This window comes from Microcaecilia unicolor, chromosome 1 (assembly GCF_901765095.1).
Source record: "Microcaecilia unicolor chromosome 1, aMicUni1.1, whole genome shotgun sequence".
Lineage (NCBI taxonomy): Eukaryota > Metazoa > Chordata > Amphibia > Gymnophiona > Siphonopidae > Microcaecilia > Microcaecilia unicolor.
In genome coordinates, this window is record NC_044031.1 from 603,514,179 (window position 1) to 603,530,486 (window position 16,308).

The 16,308-nt window shown below is 49.1% G+C and overlaps 1 protein-coding gene across 1 annotated transcript in view; it reads right to left on the reverse strand.

Annotated features, from left to right (window-relative positions):
• The window catches only part of AGO2 (argonaute RISC catalytic component 2), a 350,472-nt gene that overhangs the window by 225,946 nt on the left and 108,218 nt on the right, over positions 1-16,308 (reverse strand). The window lies entirely within an intron of this gene.

The following is a 16,308-nucleotide window of genomic DNA, read 5'->3' on the forward strand; positions in this document are numbered from 1 at the left end:
TGGCACACCACACTGGAGTTGAGCGACCACTCGTGAGGTTGCATAATCCTGCTCAATCTGTCGGCCAGACTGTTGTTTACGCCTGCCAGATATGTGGCTTGGAGCACCATGCAGAGACGGCGAGCCCAGAGCCACATGCTGACGGCTTCCTGACACAGGAGGCGAGATCCGGTGCCCCCCTGCTTGTTGACATAGTACATGGCAACCTGGTTGTCTGTCTGAATTTGGATAATTTGATGGAACAGCCGATCTCTGAAAGCCTTCAGAGCGTTCCAGATCGCTCGCAACTCCAGGAGATTGATCTGTAGACCGCGTTCCTGGAGGGACCAGCTTCCTTGGGTGTGAAGCCCATCGACATGAGCTCCCCATCCCAGGAGAGACGCATCCGTTGTCAGCACTTTTTGTGGCTGAGGAATTTGGAAAGGACGTCCCAGAGTCAAATTGGACCAGATTGTCCACCAATACAGGGATTCGAGAAAACTCGTGGACAGGTGGATCACGTCTTCTAGACCCCCAGCAGCCTGAAACCACTGGGAGGCTAGGGTCCATTGAGCAGATCTCATGTGAAGACGGGCCATGGGAGTCACATGGACTGTGGAGGCCATGTGGCCCAGCAATCTCAACATCTGCCGAGCTGTGATCTGTTGGGACGCTCGCACCCGCGAGACGAGGGACAACAAGTTGTTGGCCCTTGTCTCCGGGAGATAGGCACGAGCCGTCCGAGAATCCAGCAGAGCTCCTATGAATTCGAGTTTCTGTACTGGGAGAAGATGGGACTTTGGGTAATTTATCACAAACCCCAGTAGCTCCAGGAGGCGAATAGTCATCTGCATGGACTGCAGGGCTCCTGCCTCGGATGTGTTCTTCACCAGCCAATCGTCGAGATATGGGAACACATGCACCCCCAGCCTGCGAAGTGCCGCTGCTACTACAGCTAGGCACTTTGTGAACACCCTGGGCGCAGAGGCGAGCCCAAAGGGTAGCACACAGTACTGGAAGTGGCGTGTGCCCAACTGAAATCGCAGATACTGTCTGTGAGCTGGCAGTATCGGGATGTGTGTGTAGGCATCCTTTAAGTCCAGAGAGCATAGCCAATCGTTTTGCTGAATCATGGGGAGAAGGGTGCCCAGGGAAAGCATCCTGAACTTTTCTTTTACGAGATATTTGTTCAGGGCCCTTAGGTCTAGGATGGGACGCATCCCCCCTGTTTTCTTTTCCACAAGGAAGTACCTGGAATAGAATCCCAGCCCTTCTTGCCCGGATGGCACGGGCTCGACCGCATTGGCGCTGAGAAGGGCGGAGAGTTCCTCTGCAAGTACCTGCTTGTGCTGGAAGCTGTAAGACTGAGCTCCCGGTGGACAATTTGGAGGTTTGGAGGCCAAATTGAGGGTGTATCCTTGCCGGACTATTTGCAGAACCCACTGATCGGAGGTTATGAGAGGCCACCTTTGGTGAAAAGCTTTCAACCTCCCTCCGACTGGCAGGTCGCCCGACACTGACACTTGGATGTCGGCTATGCTCTGCTGGAGCCAGTCAAAAGCTCGCCCCTTGCTTTTGCTGGGGAGCCGCGGGGCCTTGCTGAGGCGCACGCTGCTGACGAGAGCGAGCGCGCTGGGGCTTAGCCTGGGCCGCAGGCTGTCGGGAAGGAGGATTGTACCTACGCTTACCAGAAGTATAGGGAACAGTCTTCCTTCCCCCGAAAAATCGTCTACCTGTAGAGGTAGAAGCTGAAGGCTGCCGGCGGGAGAACTTGTCGAATGCGGTGTCCCGCTGGTGGAGAGACTCTACCACCTGCTCGACTTTTTCTCCAAAAATGTTGTCCGCACGGCAAGGCGAGTCCGCAATCCGCTGCTGGAGTCTATTCTCCAGGTCGGCGGCACGCAGCCATGAGAGCCTGCGCATCACCACACCTTGAGCAGCGGCCCTGGACGCAACATCAAAAGTGTCATAAACTCCTCTGGCCAGGAATTTTCTGCACGCCTTCAGCTGCCTGACCACCTCCTGAAAAGGCTTGGCTTGCTCAGGGGGAAGAGCATCAACCAAGCCCGCCAACTGTCGCACATTATTCCGCATGTGTATGCTCGTGTAGAGCTGGTAAGACTGAATTTTGGCCACGAGCATAGAGGAATGGTAGGCCTTCCTCCCAAAGGAGTCTAAGGTTCTAGAGTCTTTGCCCGGGGGCGCCGAAGCATGCTCCCTAGAACTCTTAGCCTTCTTTAGGGCCAGATCCACAACTCCAGAGTCGTGAGGCAACTGGGTGCGCATCAGCTCTGGGTCCCCATGGATCCGGTACTGGGACTCGATCTTCTTGGGGATGTGGGGATTAGTTAAAGGCTTGGTCCAGTTCGCCAGCAATGTCTTTTTGAGGACATGGTGCAGGGGAACAGTGGACGCTTCCTTAGGTGGAGAAGGATAGTCCAGGAGCTCAAACATTTCAGCCCTGGGCTCGTCCTCCACAACCACCGGGAAGGGGATGGCCGTAGACATCTCCCGGACAAAGGAAGCAAAAGACAGACTCTCGGGAGGAGAAAGCTGTCTTTCAGGAGAGGGAGTGGGATCAGAAGGTAGACCCTCAGACTCCTCGTCAGAGAAATATCTGGGGTCTTCTTCTTCCTCCCACGAGGCCTCACCCTCGGTGTCAGACACAAGTTCACGGACCTGCGTCTGCAACCGTGCCCGGCTCGACTCCGTGGAGCCACGTCCACGATGGGGGCGTCGAGAGATAGACTCCCTCGCCCGCATCGGCGAAGCTCCCTCCGCCGACGTAGTCGGGGAGCCCTCCTGGGAGGTGGCCGCAGTCGGTACCGCGTCGTCGGGGACCTCACCCCGGGCGATGGGCCAGCCGGCGCCACGCTCGACAGTACCGGAGGCGCAAGCACCGCCGGTACCGGAGGGGTAGGGCGCAACAGCTCTCCCAGAATCTCTGGGAGAACGGCCCGGAGGCTCTCGTTCAGAGCGGCTGCAGAGAAAGGCATGGAGGTCGATGCAGGCGTCGACGTCAGAACCTGTTCCGGGCGTGGAGGCTGTTCCGGGCTGTCCAGAGTGGAGCGCATCAACACCTCCTGAACAGAGGGTGAGCGGTCCTCTCGGTGCCGATGCCTGCTGGGTGCCGACTCCCTCGGCGACTCAGAGCTCTCGGTGCCGACGCGGGGAGGGGACCGGTGTCGATGCTTCTTCGACTTCTTCCGAAGCATGTCACCGGAGCTCCCCGGCACCGACGAGGAGGACGTAGAATCCAGCCGTCGCTTCCTCGGGGCCGAGGCCGAAGGAGGTCGGTCTCGGGGGGGCTGTACCGCAGGAGCCCTCAGGGTAGGAGGAGACCCACCCGAGGGCTCACCGCCACCAGCAGGGGAATGGACAGCCCTCACCTGCACTCCACTCGATGCACCACCGTCCGACGACATCAGGAGACGAGGTCCCGGTACCACCGACGTCGATGCAGCTATCCGATGTCTCGGCGCCGATGCAGAGGGCCGATGCCTCGATGCACTGGCAGCCAAGGAAGAAGGTCTGGACGCTGATGACGTCGATGCACACGATGACCCCGGTGCCGATGCCGACGAAGAGCCCGAGAACAAAACGTTCCACTGGGCCAATCTCGCTACTTGAGTCCACCTTTGTAAGAGGGAACACAGACTACAGTTCTGGGGACGGTGCTCGGCCCCCAGACACTGAAGACACGAAGAGTGCCTATCAGTGAGCGAGATTACCCGGGCGCACTGGGTGCACTTCTTGAAGCCGCTGGAAGGCTTCGATGTCATGGGCGGAAAAATCACGCCGGCGAAGTCAAAATCCGAAATGACGAATTTGGAGCACCAAAACTTTAAGGGAGAAAAATCTCGACCGAGGCCGAAAAGAGGCCTACCCCGACAACGAAAGAAAACTTACCGGGGCAAAAACTGGAAATACGGGAAGGGGCAAACGAAACCCAAGGGGGTTTCCGGAGCACTTTCTGAACGAAAAGAAACTTTTCCGAAGAAAAAACACGTCGATTTAGATAACGGACGCGCGAGGTCGACTCTCCGGGGCTCGACACGACAAAAACACAGCCGTACCGAGTGCGGACGAAAGAAGACTGGCCGGCTCGAGCCGGTTTTGGGCGGGAAGACGGCCGCGCATGCGCGGTGCGCGCGGGCGCGCGAGAGCTAGCAAAGGTCTTTGCTAGGAAGATTCCGATTAGAGGGGCTGCCGAGGACGTCACCCCATCAGTGAGAACAAGCAGCCTGCTTGTCCTCGGAGAATGTGGTATTTTGCAACTACATTCAAAGCGGTTTACATATATACAGGTACTTATTTTGTACCTGGGGCAATGGAGGGTTAAGTGACTTGCCCACAGTCACAAGGAGCTGCAGTGGGAATCGAACTCAGTTCCCCAGGATCAAAGTCCGCTGCACTAACCACTAGGCTACTCCTCCACTCCACTCCAAAGGTGCTCAACTTCTGTACCTCCGACCACAGACCCCATCTAGTAAATGTAGAAAGAAAGGTTAGATAGGCTCCCCCCCTCCACACACACACACACACACAGCCAGCCAAGTATTACATCACAGACAACAGAACTCAGTTCAGGAGAGCTACAATCACACCTTTGACAAACAAACTGTAATTTTAGCTACTCACTCAAGATTCTGCTAGCCTGAGAAATAAAACACAGAAGTATCCCAAAATATATTCCTCTCATCCCCTCAACCATAGGGGCCCCAAGTATTACACTGAAAGTCTCAAAAGCCATCTGGATGTACTTGGTCTCTCTCACTCCAATTGATCAAAAAAGGCCTAGGTAGCTGCCACAGTGTCACAGTATTGTAAAATTCCGCTGTGATGGATCCGCAGCTTAGCTGGATATAATAGATTAAAACATATTTGTAATTGGTATAAATGTCCACAAATTGGGGAAAATTGTTTGCGTTGAAGAGAGACTCTAGTGGAGTAGTCCTGAAAGCACAAAATCGTATGGCCTTCATACGCCAAGGTTTTACCACTTCTGAGAATAGTTCTGCATCCTGTACCAATTCCGGTAATTCAACCAATCGCAGATTGTTCCTGCAAGAATGATTTTCCAGATCAACCTTTTCTTCCAGAGAAGTTACTGTATCCTGAAGGCACTTGATTTCCAATGAAGATTCATGAGTTGAACTCTCAATCTCTCCTATTCTCTGTTGAACCTCCTGAAGATCTTGGGTGAAAGTAGTGAACTGATGCTCCACGCCATCTAATTTATCAATAATTTGTTGTAATTGTGTACCCATAGCCTGTTCCATGGCCATTTGGACCTCTGTAATAATTTCCGAAGCACAAGCAGATCTCATCGTAGGTGATGGGAGGGGCATTCTTCTCCGCTATCTTTAATCCTCTGCCGCGAGTCTTCGCCGTGTCTTTTTTTGGATCCATGAGCTGCTATGCAGAGATACTGCACACCCAAAGTAGTAACAATAGGCCAATGATTCACTGTAGTCCAAAGTTCACACAACACCACCGAAGGAGGGGGCAGTGAGCAAAGTGGGGAAAAAAAGGTAGTTCTTATTTCTTTCCTTTTTTCTCAGCACTGCCCAGAATCAGAGCAGAAAGCAGGTGAAGAGACAACCTGGCTGAAAGTACTGGGCAGTCAATTAAGTAGAAGGCCTGTCAGTGCAGTGCTCACTTCTGAGGCTCCGGAGGGTATACTCTCCTCAAGATACAAGTAACAGCACACGGGAGTGGCTGACTGGAAGTGCAGTTGTCGGATTCTCTCTTTTACCGCCAGGGTTAGTCACCTAGGGCCAAGATCAGATCCTGGAGTGCAGCAGGTGACCACTCCGCCTCGGCGTCACCGCTCCAGCTCCCTGCTCGCTGCCAGCAAACAATGCATCACCACCTCCGCCGTCCCACAGAGCTACTCTGCAGACCAGCCGCCTCTTCCAGCCGTGCTCTCTAACATTCAGACCGACACATCATCCCCAAAGGGAAGGGTCAGATGCAACCGCCGCCAACAGCTCCAAGCTGTTTCCAGGGGACAAACAGCAGCGCCACCGATATGGACCGGTAAGAACCGTTCTGGAGAGAAGAGCTTAAGGCTGTGGGAGAAGGTTCAGGTCACCTGAGTTGGGGCCCAAAATCGGGGTTTTATGAAGCTAAACTTGCAGTGGCCATCTTGTCCGGCAGCTCCACCGGAAGTCCTGCGTGTTCTTTTTAATTTTGTAATTGCAATAACCATTGTCCCTGACGCAGCCTATAACTCTGGTGAAACATGGCCATGTCGGGCACTGTATGTTGAACTCCTGAGAGATTGTAATTTACTAATAAAGACAGAGTTCTTCACAAGGTCTTGTAAATTTTTTAAGCGTGCAACTGAAAGGGGGCGTGGCCATGGAAGGGGCATGGGCAGGCTGGGGCGTTTAGTAAAGATGTGCGCACGCAGTATTATAGAATACAGGAGATCTGTGCCTAATTTAGCCACAAGGATTCACAACCAGGTTTCAGCTGGTGTAAATCGTTGCACCAAAGATTGGGTGCAGATCCCGGTGCTAAGTGCTATTCTATAAACAGCACCCAACTTGGAGCATGGTTTATAGAATAGAGCTCAGTGCCCAAATTTGGGAGCCATTTACTGAATGTAGTCCATTGTGTGTATACATCTATTTCAAAGTCTCTTGTGAACTAATGATTATTGTACCAGTTGCAAACAATGAGGCAACCAAACTGCCAGCCAACAAATCACACAGAAATAGATACAAAGGCAGGCAGCAAGTCACACCAGGCCCAGTCAGGCAAGCCACACAAGCACACAGATCATACCATATTCTAGATACAAGAAAAACAGACCACACCAGAAATTCAAAGAGACAAACACCAGAAGCCAGACAACACAGGTAGACAGATCACTTCAAACCACACCACCTTGCAAAAGTTTTCGCAAGCTTGTATGTATTTTACATTTTCCTGTCTTAAAAAAAAAACACAATTCAAAATATACTGAAAAAGGAGTTTTGTTGATCTACACACCATATGCTGCATTTTCAATGTGAAAGAACAATTTTTAAAATATTCCAAAATTAAGAATTAAAAAAAAAAAAAAAAAAAAGTCTAGCGTGCATAATCTTCACACCCTTGACTCAATGCGTGTTGGAAGCCCCTTTTGCAGTAGTAACAGCAGTCATTTACAGTAAGTGTCTATCAACTTTGTAGAGAGATATTGAAGATTTTGCTCATTCTTGGCAAAACAAGCTGGGAATCATCTGAAGTATCAGAGCTGCCAATTGGGCTGACCCACTGAGCCCAATCCCACTCTTCCCCAGCTCCGCCCCACCCATTGCTTTGCCTATAACTCTGCCTATTGCTCCGCCCCAGCACAGCTGATTCAAGCCCAAGGCTCCAAAAGGAGTGGTCTCCCCATCCATCAGAAGCAGGAAACGCCTTCATAAAATGTCATCTCCTGCTGCCTTAGTATCAGCAGCAGCAGGAGATGGTGCTTTATGAAGGCTTTCTTGCTGCTGCTGCTGGACGGGGGAGACCACTCATTGGGAGATCCCAGCTTCTCAGTGGGAGTGTGGGAGATGACCAGCAAAAGCGGGAGACTTGGCAGGTCTGAAATATGCCGTATTCAAGTTTTACCACAGATCTCCTACTACTTCTTGCTACTCTTTGGGATTCTGCCTAGTACTTGTGATCTAAACTGGCCACTGTTAGAAGCAGAATACTGAGCTAGACAGACCATTGGTCTGAACCAGTCTGGCCACTGACACCCATTAAGGATATTCACTTTCTTCTTGCTTTGACTTGACAATTCCACTGTTTGTTTTGTTTTTACCTTGTGCTTAGGATCACTGTCCTGCTGAAATGTGAATTTTTTTCCTAGTCTCAGGTACATGGTTTTCTTCCAGGATCTGCCCGTACTTTACACCATTCCCCTTCCCTTGAGCTCCACTATTGTAAAGCGATCTGGCACCCTGGAATTTTCCTGCCCTGCATAAAGCGTATTAACACAGTCACACAATAAGTGATGGAAAAAAAGACCAATCAACCCACATCAGAATGCTATCACCAGCATGTTTTATCGTAGAGAACATACTAGCAGGATGATGTTTTGATTGGTTTACACTACTGATATTGCTTAGCACTGAGAACACCTAACCACCATACCTCTATTCAGAAATCTAGACTGCCCCCACTTGACACTTGACACTTCGCATTTTAGACTGTAAGCTCTTTTGAGCAGGGACTGTCCTTTGTTAAACTGTACAGTGCTGCGTAACCCTAGTAGCGCTCTAGAAATGTTAAGTAGTAGTAGTAGTAGAATAAAACATTCCATTTTGATCTCAGACCACAAAACCTTCTCCCACAAGCATTCAATTACCGTTAAGTGTTACTCTGTGAACACTATGCAGCACATTATATAACTTTATTCCAGTGGTGGCTTCTATCTTTCCACCCTCCCACATAGGCCATATTTGTGGAGAAATCCTAAAATTTTTCGTCAATGTTTTTCCTCAATATTAGCCAAAGACCTCTCCAATTCTTAAAAGTGATCTTAAGGCGTGCATTGACCTTCAACAGTTTCCTTAACCATAAACACTATAAAGCTTGGGTTTGTGAACAAGTTTTTAAACCCTGCTTTCATTTTATGTTTGTTATATTCCATTTTACTGCTTTTTGTTTATATGATTGCTATGTAAATTGCTTCATAACTGTTTTTGAGAAAGAAGGTATAAGCAGTTTAAATAAAAAACACCCACCTACCCAAAAATAAGGAGGGATAGCCTAATTGAACCAATATCCTGATGGTGCAAAACTGTTTTTACTTTACAATGATTGACCTGAAAATACCTCAAGGTATATTCAAACACACTGAAATTTTCTTCTATCCTTCCCTCAATCCATACCTTTGGATAACTATCTCAGAACTCTTTTAGCAGCTCTGTGTTCAGTAGTATAAAGTAAATTTGCTTCAAATTCATTTTATATTAAACATATAGCTTGATTTTTCATCCAAGAGTATTCAAATCTGCACAACTACTGTAATTAGACACAGGTGGGCTCTTCAAGCAATTTTCAGAAAAACACAGCTAATTTGAGTTTGCTTGGTGTAAAGATTTATACAATCAAGACTTCTTGGGTTTTTTATTCTATTTCCCTTCTGAATATATTCATAATTGTTCTACACATAACCTTAACTCCATATAAAAAAAAAAATCAGTGAAGAAATTTCCTACTTTAACACATTTTGAATTTTTTTATATACAGCAATTATGAAATATGAACAAGGGTATGAAGAGTTTTGTAAGGCATCAGTACCTTTTTTATTACATCCCGATCTAAAGATTGCTTCTGGAGGTCTACTACCCAATGCAGTCCGACTACCAAGAGGTTCTCTATTTCTGTTAGCTTTGCATGGCTTCGAAGATCACCCCTAGAGAAACTGCCCAGATCAACAAAGAAAAAGGGAATTTGTTCTTCCCTGTTTGTTCCAAACAGAACATGACACACTGGACTAGAACAACTATACTAGCCACCTGACTGCTATCTTACCGACTGCAGCTCAAGGAAACTGATGAACCATTCTTCATGGCGACCAGGGGTGATGATTGCACAGCACTTTTATATAAGCTATCTAGCCAAACCTAGCAATATATCTTGTCAAGATTATTTAGTAAGAGGAATTTAGAATTGTATCCAAATACAGATTTGAATGGAAGAGGCACCAAGCCAGAAAAGCATCAATCTACTGAGCAAGGCCGTGCCTAGGGTCTCTGGCGCCCCCCTGCAGACTATCAGTTGGCGCCCCCCCCCCCCCCCGTGAAAATTATCACGCCCCCCCATGAAAATGATCACTCACCACTTGCCACACTGAAAGGAATTGTCAGCAATATTCTTAGAAACAAATTGCTATACATTGCAAAATAAGATAGCAGATGTAAATTCTCAAAGTGGACATATTCCAAACGCTAAAATGAAAATAAAATGATTTTTTCTACCTTTGTTGTCTGGTGACTTTCTTTTTTCGATCATGCTGGTCCAGTATCTGATTCTGCTGCTATCTGTCCTCTTAACTCCATTTCCAGGGCTTCCTTTCCATTTATTTCTTTACTTTTCTCCTTTCTTCTTCATTTCTTGCTCTATATCCATTTCCAGCAATTTCTCCTCTCTCCCTGGGTCCTGCCCTCCCATCCATGTCCATTCTTGTCCCTCTCTGCCCTTCCCTCCTCCATCCATAGCCAGCAATCCTCCTCTCTCCCCTCCCCTCCATTTCCAGCAATTTGTCCTCTCCCTGGGCCTCCATGTCCATCCTTGTCCCTCTCTGCCCTTCCCTCCTCCATCCATAGCCAGCAATCCTCGCCTCCTCTCTCCCCTCCCCTTCATTTCCAGCAATTTGTCCTGTCCCTGGGCCCTGCCCTCCCATCCATGTCCCTCTCTGCCCTTCCCTCCTCCATCCATAGCCAGCAATCCTCCTCTCTCCCCTCCCCTCCATTTCCAGCAATTTGTCCTCTCCCTGGGCCCCCATGTCCATCCTTGTCCCTCTCTGCTCTTCCCTCCTCCATCCATAGCCAGCAATCCTCCTCTCTCCCCTCCCCTCCATTTCCAGCAATTTGTCCTCTCCCTGGGCCCCCATGTCCATCCTTATCCCTCTCTGCCCTTCCCTCCTCCATCCATAGCCAGCAATCCTCTCTCCCCTCCCCTCCCCTTCCAGCAATTTGTCCTCTCCCTGGGCCCTGCCCTCCCATCGATGCCTCTCTGCCCTCCCATCCATGCCTCTCTGCCCTTCCCTCTGCGCCCTGGGGCCTTTAAATCTTTTACTTCCGGTCGCAGCAGCGTCAGTGAAAGCAGAGCGCTGCCGACGTCTCCCTTCCCTTTGCGCTCTTGGTTCCCTCAGTGTCCGCCTTCTTCTGACGTCAGAAGAAGGCGGGACACTGAGGGAACCAACGAGTGCAAGGGAAGGGAGACGTCGGCAGCAGTGGCGTAGCTAGGGTAGTTGACACCCGGGGCCGGTCATTTTTTAACACCCCCCCCCCCCCCAAAAAAAAAAATCCAATACTAGGCATACCGAGAATACAAAACACTCACGACCTATAGAGCAATTCTACCATACCATAAGCAGTCGTTTCTACGAGTCACACAAGGAAAAGGAAAGCATCTTAAGCACTACAGTGAGCACTAGAACATCAATTCACCTATTGTAAAACGAAACCAGACAGAATAGTACAGATCGTCGATCCTGCACAGTCAATGCCAACTGAAAGCCATGTCTTTTTCACAAACACAGATACACCCTAATCCACTATAGAATAAGTAATCATAAACTTTCTATTTAGACAAAAATTAAACTGAACCCCCGATGCCAGACTCTGCATACAATGCAACACCACAGAAACAGAAAATGCCTCCTAGTACTGTGCAAAATATAAAGACAGCAGATGTAAATTTGAAAAAAACTAACAAATACCAATCACCACTTTACAAATTAACAAATAGAAATAAAACAAATACAGAAAATAAAATAATACCATTTTATTGGACTAATACATTTAGCTTCCAGAGGCCAAAATCTCCTTCCTCAGGTCAATACAGTATAGTGCTGTTACAGTATCCTATCCTGATCTGAGGAAGGGGGTTTTGTTCTCTGAAAGTTAAGTCAAAATGTATTAAAATTAGTCCAATAAAAGGATTACCTTATTTACATGTTCTATTTATAAACATTTATTAACACAGCTAAAATACTATATCCTAAAGCAAAATAATAAAAATATATATTTACAGTTTGTTGTCTTTGGTTTCTGCTTTCCTCATCTTCTTTTCACCGTCTTCCTTCCATCCAGCATCTGTCTTCGCTCTCTCTCTGCCATCCAGTGTCTGCCCTCTCTAATGTCCCTTCCATTCACATCTGCCCTCTATTTCTGCCCCTTCCATCCACCATCTGCCCCAGTCTGCCATCTCTCTCTCCCCCTTCCATCCACCATCTGCCCTCTCTCTCCCCTTTCCCTCTAGCATTTGCCCTCTATCTCTGCCCCCTTCCATCCACTGTCTGCTCTTTCACTCCCTTCTATCCACTGTCTGCCCTTTCTCTCTGGTCCTTCGATTCACCATTTGCCCTCTCTCTTTCCCCCTCCCATCCATTCAGGGTCTGCCCTCCCTCTCACTCCCCATTCCATCCAGGATCTATCCCTCCTCTCTCACTGCCCCCTCTTTTCGGCTCCCAGTTCCCACCTGCGGCTGCCCCTAGGTCCAGATCCATTGATTCTCCCATCCACCCCTGCCCCAGGCATGACCCCATTCTCCCTCCTGCTCACTTTTCAGACCCCAGTTCCAGCTCCATGCCCCTTCTCCCATCTGTCTCCCACCCAGTCCCTTCTGCCCATCCGAGTCCCCCTCACCCCATCTGTCTCCCACCCAGTCCCTTTTGCCCATCCGAGTCCCCCTCATTCCATCTGTCTCCCACCCAGTCCCTTTTGCCCATCCGAGTCCCCCTCATTCCATCTGTCTCCCACCCAGTCCCTTCTGCTATCCAAGTGCCCCCCACCCTCACCCCATCTGTCTCCCACCCAGTCCCTTCTGCCCATCCGAGTCCCCCTCACCCCATCTGTCTCTCACCCAGTCCCTTCTGCTATCCAAGTGCCCCCCACCCTCACCCCATCTGTCTCCCACCCAGTCCCTTCTGCCCATCCGAGTCCCCCTCACCCCATCTGTCTCCCACCCAGTCCCTTCTGCTATCCGAGTCCCCCCCACCTTCACCCCATCTGTCCCCCACCCTCACCCTGCCTCGTCTTCTCCCTGCCACCCGGTCTTTAAAAAGAAATTGCCGACGCGATAGCGAGCGCAGCACCTCGTGTGCAAGTAAAAGAAGCAGATCCGATCATCTCATTGGGCCTTCCTTCACTGTCCCGCCCTAGAGGAAATAGGAAGTTGCGTCAGAGGAGGGCGGGACAGTGAGGGAAGGCCCAATGAGATGATCGGATCCGCTTCTTTTACTTGCACACGAGGTGCTGCGCTCGCTATCGCGTCGGCAATTTATTTTTAAAGGGCTGGTGCGGGGGGGGGGGGGGGTGCCAGGAAGAAGAGCAGTGGGAGCGGCGGCACCCCCCTTTCTGGTGACATCCGGGGCGGACCGCCCCCACCTTGCTACGCCACTGGTCGGCAGTGCTTTCACTGACGCTGCTGCGACCGAGGTAAAAGATTTAAAGGCCTCAGCGGCGCGGGGCGAGGGTAAGCACCGTGGCGGCGCCCTCCAGAGGTGGGCGCCCCCCTGCGGCGCTTACCTCGCTTACCGCATCGGCACGGCCCTGCTACTGAGCTTCAAGATCCACTGGACTTGTTTTAAACAGAGATGTACACGGGCAGGATACGAACTGTTAATGCCACATGGCCCAAACTCATGCCTGCTGTCATCATGAACATCAATTTGGTTATCCTGTTGGTGAAAAAAAGGCTTTTGCCCAAGTTGTGTCTAGCACAGCTGAGATAAATTTCAATTAAAGTGATGGGCTTAATTTGCATTTGAAATAATTTATGGAAAATCCTGGCAATTCCAGTACCCATATCATAGCATGTGTGAATTTGTCTGCTCTGTTCGAGACACAACTAGACAATCATCCAAGAGACTATTGTGACTATGTCTCAAATTTAGGACGTTAGGCTCACTTCCAAACAAAGCCGCCTACCTGATGATTGAGCACAGCTAGAAAGAGTGGAGGAGTAGACTAGTAGTTAGTGAAGTGGACTTTGATCCTGGGGAACTGAGTTCCATTCCCACTGCAGCTCCTTGTGACTCTGGGCAAGTCACTTAACCCTCCATTGCCCCAGGTACAAATAAGTACCTGTATATAATATGTAAACTGCTTTAAATGTAGTTGCAAAAAAACACAGAAAGGCAGTATATTCAGGGCTGCCGAGAGACTGAGCTGGGCCCCCCCACCGCCGCCGCAGTCCCCAGTCTCCACCCGCCCACCCCCAGCCCCCCTCTGTCCGCCACCGGGCCCCCTGCATTCAAATCGGCAGCGCCTCACCTCCGTGTGAAAGCGGCAGATCGCTTCCCTTCAGGCCCTCCCTGTGTCCTGCCCTCGCGGAAACAGGAAGTTAAATCAGACAAGGGCGGGACACAGTGAGGGAAGGCCCAAAGGGAGGTGATCTGCCACTTTCACACGGAGGTGAGGCACTGCCGATTTGAATGCAGGGGGCCCGGCGGTGGACGGAAGGGGGCTGTCGACGGAGCCGAGGGCAGGCGAGACCGGGGACTACAGCACCGGCGGCCTGGGAGCAGGAGAAGGACAGAGACCCTGGTGCCGGGCCCGGGGAATTTTGTCCCCCCTCCCCCCCTCTCGGTGGCCCCGAGTATATTAAGTTCCATTCCTCTTCCCTTTCTCCTCTCTCCAGTTTTGGCCTCTCTGCATTGGATAAAGGTAAAATCTAAGATAGCTTTTAAAACTTTGACTTATGGAAACAATTAACATGTAGCCTAAGTACTTGACAGATAAATTACTTGTACTGTACTCTTAGGTGAACCAAATGCTTAGAACAGAAAAAAAGACATCATTTTGGAGACATTTCCCTGAAGGAAGATAAGATTAGCGAGGCTTGCTAAAACATTTTCAATGGATGGTCTGCACTTACGGAACGTATTACCCTAACACGCTCAATTAGCAAACACCTTACTGGGTTTTATCTAAACTCTCAAAACCTGATTATTTCAATTGAGTTATACAGTGAATCTGCTCCAAGTTGTGGATTTTAAAGAACCTTTGTAAAAATGATACACATTAAAAAGAAATGTGTTATAAGTGTTGGGTTTAAAACTGAATTGTTTTGATTTTATTTTCGTCGGGTTCTTTGGAATTAGTGAATAGTGCCAAGATTTGACGATATTATTGTTAATGGTTCTTTGATGCTACCACCTTCAGAAAAGATGATAGTGTATCAGTATTTGAAGTTTAATTAAAGATGATATCTAGTAAACACATCCTTCAAGATGGCTTGAGGGGATGGCACAAGCAGAAGCAACATGTTCTAAACAGAGAAAGCATGTCTGCTTAAAAGGATGATCTATTATGGACACTGTGCAATTCCAACACAATAAGTTTGAAGTTGCTGCAACCAAAGTTATAAAACCATTGTGGTTTTATAATTTTGGTTGGCACCTTATTTGTGGTGCCAGTTGGACAGACTGGTTGGACCATGTGGGTACTCATCTCTTATCATATACTATGTTATTATGTCCCTCTTGGACATGATGAGAAAAATTGACACTGATATTAAAATTAGGACTTGGCAGCCTCTTAGGAAGGGCCAACGGGCAGTCGCACATGGCCTTGTACTCCCAAGGGCCCCATGACGGCCTTGGCATCTCTCTCCCGCTCCCTGCTTCAGTCGTCAATGTAGTCTCCTGTTTACAGAGCTGCACAGGAACAGGGATGGTGGGATTCCCTTTCAGGTATGCGGGGATCCTACTGCGATGGACCCGGGTCCACGGGGATCCTGTGGGGGATAGACCCAGGTCTTGCGGGGTCCCTGCAGAAAAGCACAGAAATCTGAGCTTTGCCTCTCCTCCTCTGAGCAGCAGGGTGCTCTCCCGGCATATACCTCAAGCCACCCTGGTGGTCTAATGGATTCTTTGCGGCAGGAAAGATCCCCAGTCTTTCCTCACCCTCTAGCTGCTACATCACCTTTTTAAAATAGCTGCTGAGACTTCCAGTGGTGGCTTCCACTGGAAGTCTCGGCAGCCATTTGAAAGAAGGTGCAGCAGAAAGAGGGTCAGCAGCAATGGGCATTAAAAGACTGGGGATCTTTCCTGCCCCGAAGAATCCAGTAGACCACCAGGGTGGCTTGAGGTATATGCCGGGAGGGCACCCTGCGGCTCGTGGGAGGAGGTCTGGAATATGTGGATGGGAGGGTACTGTAAAAAAAACAAGATCGTTTTCCCTTCCTCATACAGCCGGATCCATGTGCACTCAAAACAAAGAAAGCAAACCTATGAGCTGCTACATCCACGCTTTCTTTCTTTATTGTTAGTGGAATTTTTATTTAATCTTAGATTTTCAAACATACCGGTTTGTGCATACAGATTGTACATAGAGGAAGTATAATAACGGAACAACTTTTTATAGGTAGAGTACTAATTTGTTATAAATCGTAATCAGCGTGTCATTTGGAGGGGCTGGTTAAAAGGGACACCCTAGTACTGTTATATATGTGCAGAGATTTTATTCTCCTGGTACAGGGTCACTAAACAGACATCATGTTAAGAGAATCAGGTGCTCAACATTCTAAGTTTCTATCTATTCATTTACTTATTTATGACATTTATATTCCACATTAAACATGAATTAGGTTGAAACCTAGGAGCAT